We start from the raw sequence: 13,401 nt of genomic DNA, 5'->3' as shown, positions 1-13,401 counted from the left end.
GATAGCATATTAAGAAGCAGGGAGACATTACTTTGCCAACAAAGGTCCGTCTAGTCAAGGCTATGGTTTTTCCTGTGGTCATGTATGGATGTGAGAGTTGGACTATAAAGAAAGCTGAGTGCTGAAAAATTGATGCTTTTGAACTGTGGTGTTGGAGAAGGCTCTTGAGAGTCACTTGGACTGCAAGAAGATCCAACCAGTCCATCCTAAAGGAGATCAGTCCTGGGTGTTCATTGGAAGGACTGATGCTGAAGCTGAAACTCCAATACTTTGGCCACCTGATTCGAAGAGTTGACTCATTGGAAAAGACTCTGATGCTGGGAAAGATTGAGGGCAGGAGGAGAAGGGGATGACAGAGGATGAGATGGTTGGATGGCATCACCGACTCAGTGGACATGAGTTTGGATAGACTATGGGAGTTGGTGATGGACAGGGAGGCCTGGATTGCTGCAGTCCATGGGGTCACAAAGTGTCAGACATGACTGAGCAACTGAACTGAACTGAACTGATCAGTTGTGTTATAATTTTGACTGTGTAGATGTTATCACAGGTTTCAGACTCATGGAATTATTAGAATAGTTAGAGTTAATATTTTTATCTTAACAGTTCTACCTGATATTGCCTCTATTTCTCCCATCCATCTTTCTCCATCTCACTCATGTTGCTGCTGCTGTTGCTGCTGCTAAGTCGCTTCAGTCGTATCTGACTCTGTGCAACCCCATAGACGACCACCCACCAGGCTCCCCCGTCCCTGGGATTCTCCAGGCAAGAACACTGGAGTGGGTTGCCATTTCCTTCTCCAATGCATGAAAGTGAAAACTGAAAGTGAAGTCGCTCAGTCGTGTCCGACCCTCAGCGACCCCATGGACCGCAGCCTTCCAGGCTCCTCCGTCCATGGGATTTTCCAAACAAGAGTACTGGAGTGGGGTGCCATTGCCTGCTCCAAAGAACACTGTTACATTCATCCAAATACCCTCACTTCTTGCCTGGCCTAACTGTAAGAGCATCTCAAATGGTCTTCTTCAACCCCTGATGCCCTATAAACCATTCACCACACTGCAGCCAAACTACACGTGAGACTACATTATTTGCTTGATATCCTTCTGTGGCTTCCTTTTAGACTTAAAAACATTCTGACCTCCCTAACATTGACCCATAAGGCTCTGATTGTTTGACTATCTCCTCATATTTAATTCCATGAAGCATGAGTCGCAACATGCTCCCCTGGCCTGGCTTAGGAGCTCTGGTCACATTGGCCTCTCTGCTCCTCATGTGATCCAGGTTCCTTCCCTCTGACCTCTTCCCTCCTCTCAGCCAGGAGCTGTCTTTCCCTGATTGACTTTGATGCCCTATACAGCATTCAGGCTAACTCTGATGGATTATTCTGTTTGGGCAAGGTTAGTTCCTCCTGTTTTATGCTCTTTTTACCCTGAATCACTCTTTCATGACACATGTAGAATTATTAAAGAATTATTCATGTTACCACTTGTTCAATGTCTATTGACCTTGATGAATTTAAGTTTCATGAGTTAGTCACTGTTTTATGTCCAACACCTAACAGTTTCCAGGACAAGTGAGGTCCTTAATTAGTATCTGTGGAATCACTCTTTTCCTCTTCTCTCCCCTCTGGAAGCTAAGATTAGGCCAAGCATGAGATGAAAACTGATAATGCCTCAGAAAGAATAGGGTTCTGTCAACCAGGATAGTGCAACTAGAGCGTGCATGCATGCTCAGTCATGTCCGACTCTTTGCAACCCCATGGACTGTAGCCCACCAGGCTCCTCTGTCCATGCGATTTCCCAGGCAAGAATACTGGAGTGTGTTGCCATGCCCTCCTTCAGGGGATCTTTCTGACTCAGGGATCAAACCCTCATCTCTTTTGTCTCGTGCATTGCAGGAGGATTCTTTACCACTGAGCCACCTGGGAAGCTCCCAGCCAGGATACTGGGTTCCAATATTCACTGTGCAGCCCTAGACACATTACTTCATATTTCTAGACTTTGATTCAATGGTTGGAACATAGAAAAAGCAAACTTTGACTTATTGATTGAACTTCCTCTATAGTCTATTAGTTCATTGCCCACACATAATAATACATTTATCCATCCATCCATGTCTGCTTATCTGTCTTAATTACCCCCCAGGTATTCTGTCCCATACCTGGCCAGAAAGAATCACTCCATCCATTGTTCTGTCTAAACTGCCCTTGTCCTCAGAAGATCCCAGTACATGAAGAAGACTGACTTGATGCCTCCCAGCCCACGTGTAGCCGGGGTCTGGAGCAAATAGCTAGTATTTTCACAGCAGTTCTGATTCATGTCAGTTCCTGAAAACTAACTCCTGATTTTCAAAGGAAACTCCACTTTGGTGGCTGAATAGACGCTAACATTTTCCTCTCACCAGAAGAGCACCCATGAAGGAGAAATAAAATAATAAGACTCCTTTTTCCAGAACCTCTGGAGCTTTCCAAGAAAGCACTCATTGATGGTCAGCAAAGCTGATTCCAATTTTATACAACCAGTTTTTGCAGCCACTGTAAGTAAAAGTGAAAGAATAAAGCAATAATACCAATACATCTTTTCATTATGACTAATGTGGATAATCGGAGAAGGAGATGGCACCCCACTCCAGTACTCTTGCCTGGAAAATCCCATGGACGAAGGAGCCTGGTAGGCTGCAGTCCATGGGGTCGCGAAGAGTTGGATACAACTGAGCGACTTCACTTTCACTTTTCACTTACATGCATTGGAGGAGGAAATGGCAACCCACTCCAGTGTTCTTGCCTGGAGAATCCCAGGGACGGGGGAGCCTGGTGGGCTGCCGTCTATGGGGTCACACAGAGTCGGACACTACTGAAGTGACTTAGAAGCAGCAATGTGGATAATATAATTCAAGAATGTATATATCTAGGGAAATAATTTTAGAACTTAGCACGATGTGTTAAGTGGATGGATAACCTGATCTTATCATAACAGTCCCTGTAATATCCGAGAGCGAGGAGAATATAGAATACTTGCAATACTCCTTTCTACTTACTTCTTCCCAAAGGCATCTCCTGTTCAGATTCCTATCACCACGGGTGAGTTTTGCTTACTCTAGAACTTCATGCACACTGAATCATACAAAACTCACTCTGCTCTGTTTGACTTCTTTTGCTGAACCTGTTTTGATATTTGTCATGTTATTGTTTAATCAGTAGTTTTTTTAGGTATTTTTTAATTGCTTGGCATGTTCTGCTGTGTGAATTATCTACAATTTGTTCATCTATTTGTATGTTGACAAACATTTGCATTGTTTCGGTTTGGTGTTATGCAAACAAAGCTATTATGAATATTTATGTACAAGTCTTTTATGAATATATGTTTTTATTTCTCTTAAATAAGTATTTAGAAACAAAGCTTCATGGTCATAGCAGAGAAATATGGTTAACATTGTAAGAAACTGCTAAATTGTTTCCTAAATTGACTGTGTCATTTGCATTCCCACCAGCATTGTGTGAGGCTTCCAATTGTTCCACATCCTTATCATGCTTGTTTTAGTCACTTACTTATCTTTAGCCATTTTCATGATCTGAAATGGTACCTCATGGGGCTTTTTAACTTCATTTCCCTGATTAGTAATGTTGTTAAGCATGCTTTTTGGTATTTATACATTTTACTTGACCATAAATGTTGAGTCCATCTCTGGATTCTTTATACAGTTCCATTGATCTATATGTCTATTACATGACAAAGCCGTGCATTTTGATGGATGGACATTTGTAGTCTGTCTTGAAATCAGATAATGTGGGGCCCTCAATTTTGTTCTTTTCCAAGATTGTTTGGTTTAGTTTATGTTCTTTGTATTTCCATATAAATGTTAAATTTGGCCTGTTGATTTCTCCCCAAAAAGTTAACCAGAATTTTTATTGGGATTATAAGAACTCAATAGCTCAACTTAAGGGGACTGATATGTTTTAAAGAATGTGTTATCCAATGTATAAATCCTGTATATCTCTTCATTTATTTACATCTTTTTGAAAATTTCTCTGGATTATTCTATAGTTTTCAATATAGACATCTTGAACATTTTTGTTAAATATATTTCTAATACTTTATGACTTATATGCTATTATGAGTTTATTTTTTACTTTATTTCCAATTGTTTGGTGATGGTATACAGAAATAGATTGGCCTTATATTCTGTGGCATTGCTAAAATCACTTAATTCCAATATATATTTGTGTAAATTCCTTAGATATTTCTACATAGGGAGACTGAAACTCTCTGTCATGGTCTGAAGTTATTGTTCATGCATGGAATTTCTTCAGGGACGCTTCAATCCTGCTCTTAAGGTCTTTCAACTATTGCATCAGACCAACCCAGCTTATCTAGGATATTCTCCCCTATACAAAGTCATTTAATTAGGAACATTAGTCACATCTGCCTCTGTGCAACACCTAGATTAGTGTTTGAATAACTAGGGATTGTAGCCTGGCCAAGCTGACACGTCAGATCATTACAGGGCTATTCAAATTTTCTTCATGTGTTAGTTTTTGTCACTTGATTTCCAAGGAGTTTGTCCCTTTACTATAAGTTGTAGAATTTATTGTTATGAAGTTGTTTATGATAACTGCTGATTATCTTTTTTGTAATAATCTCATGCCTATCATTTGTGGAACATTTTCTATCCATCTTCAGTATACACAGCAATGTCACCATGTGTATAAAGACGCTCAAGACACAACTAAATAATAATAATATTTTTTAAACCCTAGGATTCATCTCTGATTTCTTGTGTTATCTCACACAGATAATTCCTTCCAAAGCCCTCAAGTTCTGTACTAAGAACGGAATCACTTCTCATCTTTTCATTACCTCCCGTGTTCTTATCCCAGTTGGAGTCAGCATTATTCTCCCTCTGAGCCACCGCAAAAGTCACCTGTCTTGTCTCTTTCTTCTTATCCCGTGCCACAATCCCTTATCAGAACTGCAGCAATCATATCAAGACATAAATAACATAATGCTCTCTCTTTACTGAAATTGTCAAATATCATCCCATTTCAGAATAAAATCCAAAGTCCTTACTGTCCTAAAAATATTCCATGCTATGGTCCTTAATATTTTGCTATTCTTATCATCTCTCACTCTCTCTTTCATTACATTGCAGGAATATTGACTTTAAAATTAACATTTAATTGGACTAAATTTGAAATATAAATAAATAAAATTACAACTTAAGTACACAGCTCAATAAACTTTCACTAGCTAAATAGCCATCTAACCAATACATAGATGAAGAAATAGCTTGTTACCAGCATCCCAGTGGTCCATCCTATTGTGCCCCCTCCCAGTCACTAGCTACCCATAAATAGAACCACTCTCCTGACATCTAACACCACAGATTAGCTTTCCTTATTTTGAAATCCATAAAAAGGAAATCATACAGTAGAAATTCTTTATTGCCTGGATTTTTTTCCTTCAAAACTGTGTTAGTGAGCTTCACTCATTTCCCAGTGTGTAATTGTGGATCATAGTTTAGTTCTATCTCATTGTATAGTTTTTCACTTCCAGAATATACCATTATTTATGTATTTTTATTTACTGTTAACAGCCATTTTACTAGTTTCCAGTTTAAAAAAAATTTAAGTGGTGCTACTGTGAACATTTGTGTTTATATATTTTTGTTACAATATGCATATACCTCTGTTGGGCGCTCTGCTCTAGTAGATACTGCTAATTTTTCCAAAATTTTAATACAACTTTTACTCCTGTCAACAGTATATAAAAGTTTTAACTGTTCCACACACTAAGCAATCCTGATGGTGTCTTTTTCACATTAGTCATTTAAGTGGTGATATAGAGATAATATGATTTCAACTTTCAATTCTCTTGTGATTGATGAGATTGAGCACATTATTATACATTTATTGGAAATTTGAAAATACCCTTCCATCAACTCCCTGTTCAAGTTGTTTGGACAGTTTTCTATTTCTGCTTCTTGTTTTTTTGTTGATCTGTAGGAGTGTGTGTTTGAGTGTGTTGGGTTGGGGGGGGTGGTTCTAGACACAAGTTCTTTGTGAGATATATGTACTATAAGTAGCTTCTCCATCTCTGTGGCTTGCGTTTTTACAATCATAATGGTGTATTTTAAAAACCAGAAATCTTATAATTATGCTTTTTATGCCTTGTTTGTGGACTCTTTGCTATTGACAAGATCATAAAGATTTTCTTTCCTTTTTTTTTTGAGTCTATCATTTTACCATTCAAATGTAGATCCATCACCAAAAGACAGCAGCATTCTAGACTTGGGCACTACTTCCCACCATGTATCTGAAAGTATGACTTTTCAAACCTTGAGATAGGTAGAAAGATAGCTGAAGGTGTCACTTTTATTGTTGGGTTTCTATTTTTTAAACTAAATATTAATTTCGCTTACTTTAAAATAAAATGATTTTTAAATTTAACTTGAACAGGTAATAAAATCATCTTTCAAAAAGAAAAAAATGTAGATCTATAATCTACCCAGAACTAATTTTCATTTAAGATATAAGGTAGAGGTCAAGATATATACAAATCTAAATTCTGCTGAAAGACCAAGAATATTTGAAGAAAGTACATTAATCCCTATATCCCTCTGCCTCACTCATCACACACACATATTAAATCCTTTCAGAGGAAACAGAAATGTGGTTATTCACCCTAAAGCTGCCAAACCAGAGTTTTTAGTGCAAAGAGAGGATCTAGCAAGTGTTTTCAAGAACCAAGTGAGACATCGTTTACCACGAAATGGTGGGCAAGCCCCTTTGATCTCCTGCCAGGCTGAGCCCAGAATAAAAGGACCCTGTTCCAAGCTTCTTCACTGCATTTGAATTCCACAAGCCTGGAACAAGCCAGAGAGGCAGGTGAGCAGGGAGACTCTGCTCTGTGGGAAAGGAAGCCCTCCAGGATGCCATCCATAGGTTCTGGTAGGAGGGAATGAGAAGGTTGTATAGAGCCATGGGTTGGGATGGAATACAGAAAAAGAAAGACAGATGACAGAAACAGCAATCAGTTCAGTTCAGTTGCTCAGTTGTGTCTGACTCTTTGCCACCCCATGAATTGCAGCACGCTAGCCCTCCCTGTCCATCACCAACTCCCGGAGTTCACTCAGACTCACATCCATCAAGTCAGTGGTGCCATCCAGCCATCTCATCCTCTGTCGTCCCCTTCTCCTCCTGCCCCTAATCCCTCCCAGCATCAGGGTCTTTTCCAATGAGTCAATTGGAACAGATAAATAAAACAAACCAGAAAACAAAAACCAGCTGGGACAGACCTCGAGCAGGGAGAAGTGTGATACAGAAAGTTGGGGTCTGAATCAGGTGTCAGTAAACTAGAGCTCACCTATTTTGGGAAATAACATTTCATTGGAATACTCTCATGCTCATCTGTTTACATATTACCTATACCTGCTTTTAGTTTTAGTATTTTTTATTGATGTATAGTTGTTTTACAATGTTGTGTTAATTTCTGTTCTAGAGCAAACAAATTCAGTTATACATATGTATATATTCTTTTTTTATATCCTTCTCCATTAAGGTTTGTCATAGAATATTGAATATAGTTCTGTGTTATACAGTAGGACCTTGTTATTTATCCATTCTATAAATAGAAGCTTTTATTTGCTAACCCCAACATCCCACTCCCTCCTTCCCTCAAGCCTCTTCCCCTTCACAACCACCAATCGGTTCTCTATGTCTTTGATTTTCTGTTTCACACATATGTTCATTTGTATCATATTTTACATTCCTCATATAAGTGATGTCACATGGCATTTGTCTTTTTCTATCTGACTTTCTTCACTTAGTATGAAGTGAAGTTGCATCAGTCTAGTTGCATCAGTGATTCTTACCTATGCCTGCTTTTATGTCACGATGGCAAAGTTGGAGAGTTGTGACAAAGCCTGGTCAGAAAAGCCTAAAATTTTTATTACCTGGCCCTTTAGAGGAAAAGTTTGCTGAGTGCTGTTCTAAAACAGAAAATAATTTGAGATGAATTTGAATAAAGTTACAGATGAGAAAGCTCCAGATCAGCCTACCAAATGCTGATAAAGCTGAGGACAGAACTTAGCTTACATAGCCCCCAGGCTTTGTTCTTTCTTATGCTCCACCTTCAATCTTCCTATTGTTTCAAGGTCAAGCTTTTGACCCCAGGCCAGAGCATGATTTATCTAGTGAGGACCTGGGCCAGATGCCTGCCTGGGGTTTCCTACTGAGTCTGACCCTGCTCTGGATTCTGATTTTAAGACAGCCAATGCAAAAGAGCAGTAATTATCCTTGAAGAAGCAGTGATCAAGTTTAAATTAGTCAGGAATAATACAAAGGACTAGAGATGTTGCCAAAAATGGCAAACTGAGGGGAAGAAGAGCCTCAGCAACAGATAGGGGCCCAGTCTCTGAGAAAGGAACTACCCCATGGTATCTGGAAACAACATAATCTAAACTCTCCAAATTCATCTCTCTGCTTCAACACGTCTTATAAACTTTAGCAAGTGCTCTCATGTCCTCCCAAGCTTTTTTTCTTCAAACTGACTACTCTAAAGACATTTTGTCTTTTATTTTCAGGCACATTTTCCAAACCCATTCTTTCCCCTGACTCTTTGCAGAGTCGGAACATGCTCCTTTTAAAGGAAAGAGTACACAGTCCAGGCACCAGTGCTCGGGTGCAGCAGAGTAGGCATTGGCAACTGCAGGCCAGCCCCCAAGAAAAGTCCCTTTTTGGCCACTGTGATCTGTGGAGGCTCCTGTAGGGTGGGAAGAATAGGGAGGAAGTGAAATAGGGTGGTTATAGTGTTGATCTTAAAGAAGAAAGTAACAAGTGACAGTACTTCTCTCTTGTGTGTGTTTGGAAATAATCTCCTCCACTGATGTTGTCTCATTCTCAGTTCAGTTCAGTTCAGTCACTCAGTCATGTCCAACTCTTTGCAACCCCATGAATCGCAGCACGCCAGGCCTCCCTGTCCATCACCAACTCCCGGAATTCACTCAGACTCACGTCCATCAAGTCGGTGATGCCATCCAGCCATCTCATCCTCTGTCGTCCCCTTCTCCTCCTGCCCCCAATCCCTCCAGCATCAGAGTCTTTTCCAATGAGTCAACTCTTCGCATGAGGTGGCCAAAGTACTGGAGTTTCAGCTTTAGCATCATTCCTTCCAAAGAACACCCAGGGCTGATCTCCTTCAGAATGGACTGGTTGGATCTCCTTGCAGTCCAAGGGACTCTCAAGAGTCTTCTCCAACACCACAATTCAAAAGCATCAAGTCTTTGCCTCATTCTAAATGGCTTTTTTTTCTTTCTTTCTTTCAATTTATCTTCAGTAAAAGGAAAAGGTCCTGTCAGCAGCAGCAATAATACAAAGTCCCCTGCCAGGTCTACCCAGGTTCCTGTGAACTGCCCTCCCCAGGTTCCTTCATGCGGTCCTCCCAGGTTCCTGTGCCCTGCATTCCCTAAGTCACTGTCACCTGCCCTCCCCGGGTATGCGACCCTCCCCAGGTTTCTTGGTACTGCCCTCCCTGAGCTCCTGAACCCTGCCCTCCCAAGCCATGTCCCCCTTCCCCGCCAGCAGGAATACCTGCCAAAGCAGAAATGACACCTCTGAAGTAACACCACCCTCTACCACCTGATCATGAAGACACTGCATCCAGCACCATCCCCTCACTTCCAATAAACAACTGAGAAGACACTGCCTCTCTTCAGACTCAAGGAGAAAGGTATCATTACAGTGTATTGGATTTTCCTCTCCAGTACATTCCTCCCAGCTTTTCCACCAGGAGATTGCATGGTGTGGCCAGAAGTGCCATGCTCTCCAACTCTTCCCTAGAGGCCAGACCTGTTCCTGCCCCTCTCCTCCACTCCTTCCACTCCTCCTCCACCTTGTCCAGGTCAGGACAAGGCCACACTTTCTACCTGCTGTCTCCTCTACCATGCTTCCCCCGGCTGGTCATATGAGGTACCTACAAGGACACAGATATTCTTGATCACCAACTGGCCTCACTAGGAGTTGTAGTTGTAAACTGTAAAGTTTTCCAGGAGCAAACACAGCTGAAAAATTAACAACAACAACAACAAAATCTGCTTAAGCCAATCAGAACTTCTCCAGACTTCTTCAGAGCAGACTCCACACTCCTCAGTGAAGACAATGGACTTTTCTGTTTGTATTTCCTTCCTACACTCCCCACAACCCCTAAGAAAGCTCACCCTGCCTGCTAGACTCCAAGTCCATTAAAAATTTTCCAAACTATTTCATGTTCTTTCCTGCATGCTTCTCAAAAAAATATCTTATTCCCTTATTTGCCCTGTCTCTGTGTTATCGAAAGTCGGGGTATGGCTGCTCTCTCCTCAAAGCCAATAAAGAGGTCAGGTTTGTGCAAAACGAAGTTTGCTTTATTTTGGATGCTGGCAACCGGGAGTGGGGGCGGTGAGGGACATAAAGGCCCATTCTCCCCATCCGCTGACTCCCCCCTTCCTGATTCTACTCCAACGATGGGGGGTGGGGTGGTGAAAGGTTTTATAGACAGAAGGAGGGGCTGCTTGCAGAAACAGCAGTCAGCCTTGACAGTCATCTTCAAATTGGTCATCAGTGGTCTGACCAGCATCAGCTTTGCTGTTTTAGGTGCAGTTAACCTTCAGTTCCAGGGAGAGTTTGTTTCCAGTTCTTTGAGGCCAATTCTCAGAATTATGGCAGCTTATGTTGGTGGGTACAGTCTGGTCATTATGTAGTTAACTTATTTCACCCGGTAGGGGCTTCAGTATCTATAAAACAGCTCACCAGATATGGCTCAGAATATTATTGATAGCCCTTGAGGAGGAACTAAGGGTCCTTAACTACAGATCAATGATTACATTATTATTATTTGGTCTCCTTTGACTGTTTTCCTTTGTTTCTGCATTTTCTAACTCTTGTGATTAAACTTATTCTTTGGCTAAAGTTTCTCCACAGACAAAAGGCAGGCTGAGGACACGGCGGGGAGAAGGGCAAGCCATAGGATCCTGCTCCATTTCTCTACTCTCTTACTGGGGTTGGGAGAAGGACACAGAGGGACAAGTCTGGGCCTGAGAAAAGAAGCTTCTGAGACCGAGTGGAAAATCACTGGGAGCTCCAGAGAGCCACTACGGGGCAGGCATGGGAGGTCCCTGAGTCAGAGACAGCAGAGTAACACAGGTGAGGAAACATGAAGGAAGTTCTCCTGGGGGTTTAGCCTCAGCTTGCTGGGAGGTTACTCCATCAATCAACTACTTCACTAGTCAGTCTCTGTACTTTCATTCAATAAACATTGATTCGTGTCAGTACAGTGTCTTGCACTAAGACCTAGAGGAAAAAAAGAGAAGGAGATAGAAGCTTTCTGGAGAAGACTGCTCAGTGGTCTGCTGGGTGGGCACGGACGTACCACATGGACCATTAGATTGCATCTGACAAAGGCACATCAGTGGTGATGTACACTCACTCACCCAGGGCTGAGGGGGTGTATGAAACCCACAGAAGATGAGGAACCAAGTACATTGGGGATGACTCCTTGATTTCCTAACCAGGCTCCTTCACTGGCTGCTTATGTAACTCAGGCAAGACCTTCTTTGAAGCCAATCATATTCCGTGATTATGGATTTTTTAATCTAATCATAGTCCATGAATATCCCAATTTTCATTTTCCCACCAATCACACCACGCTGCTGCTGCTGCTAAGTCGCTTCAGTCGTGTCCTACTCTGTGCTACCCCATAGACAGCAGCCCACCAGGCTCCCCCGTCCCTGGGATTCTCCAGGCAAGAACACTGGAGTGGGTTGCCATTTCCTTCTCCAATGCATGAAAGTGAAAAGTAAAAGTGAAGTCGCTCAGTCATGTCCAACTCTTCGCGACCCCATCAACTGCAGCCTACCAGGCTCCTCTGTCCATGGGATTTTCCAGTCAAGAGTACTGGAGTGGGGTGCCATTGCCTTCTCCGAATCACACCATAGAGCCTCTCATTTTCATGAAGGTCCATGTCATACACCTGAAGGGTATGAAATTTTAAAAATAAAAAGTAGGTGTATAAGAGAGAAGGAACTAATGTTTGCCTACAGTAGGAAGACTTGTCAGACTTCCCCAGTTTCCATCCATTTCCTTTTCTTTCAGTGGATTGTAGGTTCCTAGGTTGTAGATTCCCCTCACTGTGCCCAGGAATGTCCCCACTGGTTGATTCCAGATTCTGAAACCGGCCAAAGGCCAACCGGTTCTCTTTTTTAATCTTGATATAATCTCTTCCCTTGTTCCTAAATGTTTCTCAGGTTACCACTGTTTTGTAGGTGTACTGAATATATTTTCTCCACAATTTTAAAAGATTGGAGTCTTTTATAAACTATTAGCAATTTCTTAACATCTTAACTTCCAGGTAAAAACTATTGGCTGGTAGGTAAAGGCTTCCATTCATTCACCTCCCTGCCCAAACCACAGAGGTGTTTCATCACATGGGAACTAGTATTAATAATAGCAGAAGCTCAGAGACTCCTGGGCTATGCCTAGGTAAGGATCACAAGGTGAGTGCTTTTTGTGAAGCAGACTAGGGTGAGGTTTCCACTTCTTTAGGTTGCATTATTGGGCATAAGAAACCTTCTCCTGGTCCCCTGTCCAGTCCAGGAATACTTCATGGTGAAATGAAAGAAAAAGGATGCATTGTCCCTGTGTGAAGCCAGGAGAACGGAAGACTGGGTAAACTTGCATGAGAGGGTAAACACATTAAAAAGTTTTAGGAAGAGACATAATCCCCTCTCTATCATCCCTGGATGATTCCTGTGACTACCTACGCACCCTAGCTGGGCTTGTGAAGTCACTCAGTCGTGTCCGACTCGTTGTGACCCCATGGACAGTAGCCTGCACCAGGCTCCTCCGTCCATCAGATTTTCTAGGCAAGAGTACTGGAGTGGGTTGCCATTTCCTTCTCCAGGGAATCTTCTCAACCCAGGGATCGAACCCAGGTCTCCCGCACTGTAGACAGACGCTTTACCATCTGAGCCACCAGGGCATGTTAATCATAGTCTTTGAAGAAAACATGATCCTGCATCATGTAAGTGGACCTCATTCTATGAGTTGAAAGCCTAAATACAAAAGAAGCCCCTGGAGTTGAAGAGGTTTAAAAAAAAAAGTTAAGAAGTTTTTAAAAAAACAAAACCCATGGACTATACAGTCCATGGAATTCTCCAGGCCAGACAGAATACTGGAGTAGGTAGCCTTTCCCTTCTCCAGGGGAATCTTCCCAACCCAGGGATCGAACCTAGGTCTCCTGCTTTGCAGGAGGATTCTTTACCAGCTGAACTATGAGGGAAGCCCAAAGTTTGGCCTGCTGCATTGGCCAGGAATCGAACCTGGGTCAGCTGCTTGGAAGGCAGCTATGCTCACCACTATATCACCAATGC

At 41.9% G+C, this 13,401-nt stretch overlaps 1 non-coding gene across 1 annotated transcript; it reads right to left on the bottom strand.

Moving 5' to 3' along the window:
• Positions 1-13,329: 13,329 nt before the first annotated feature.
• TRNAG-UCC lies at positions 13,330-13,401 on the bottom strand. Its single transcript has one exon. It is a non-coding gene; the product is annotated as a tRNA-Gly (tRNA).

The sequence above is a fragment of the Bubalus bubalis genome, chromosome 6 (genome assembly GCF_019923935.1).
Source record: "Bubalus bubalis isolate 160015118507 breed Murrah chromosome 6, NDDB_SH_1, whole genome shotgun sequence".
NCBI classification, from domain to species: domain Eukaryota; kingdom Metazoa; phylum Chordata; class Mammalia; order Artiodactyla; family Bovidae; genus Bubalus; species Bubalus bubalis.
This window is presented reverse-complemented; position numbering and strand designations above follow the sequence as displayed.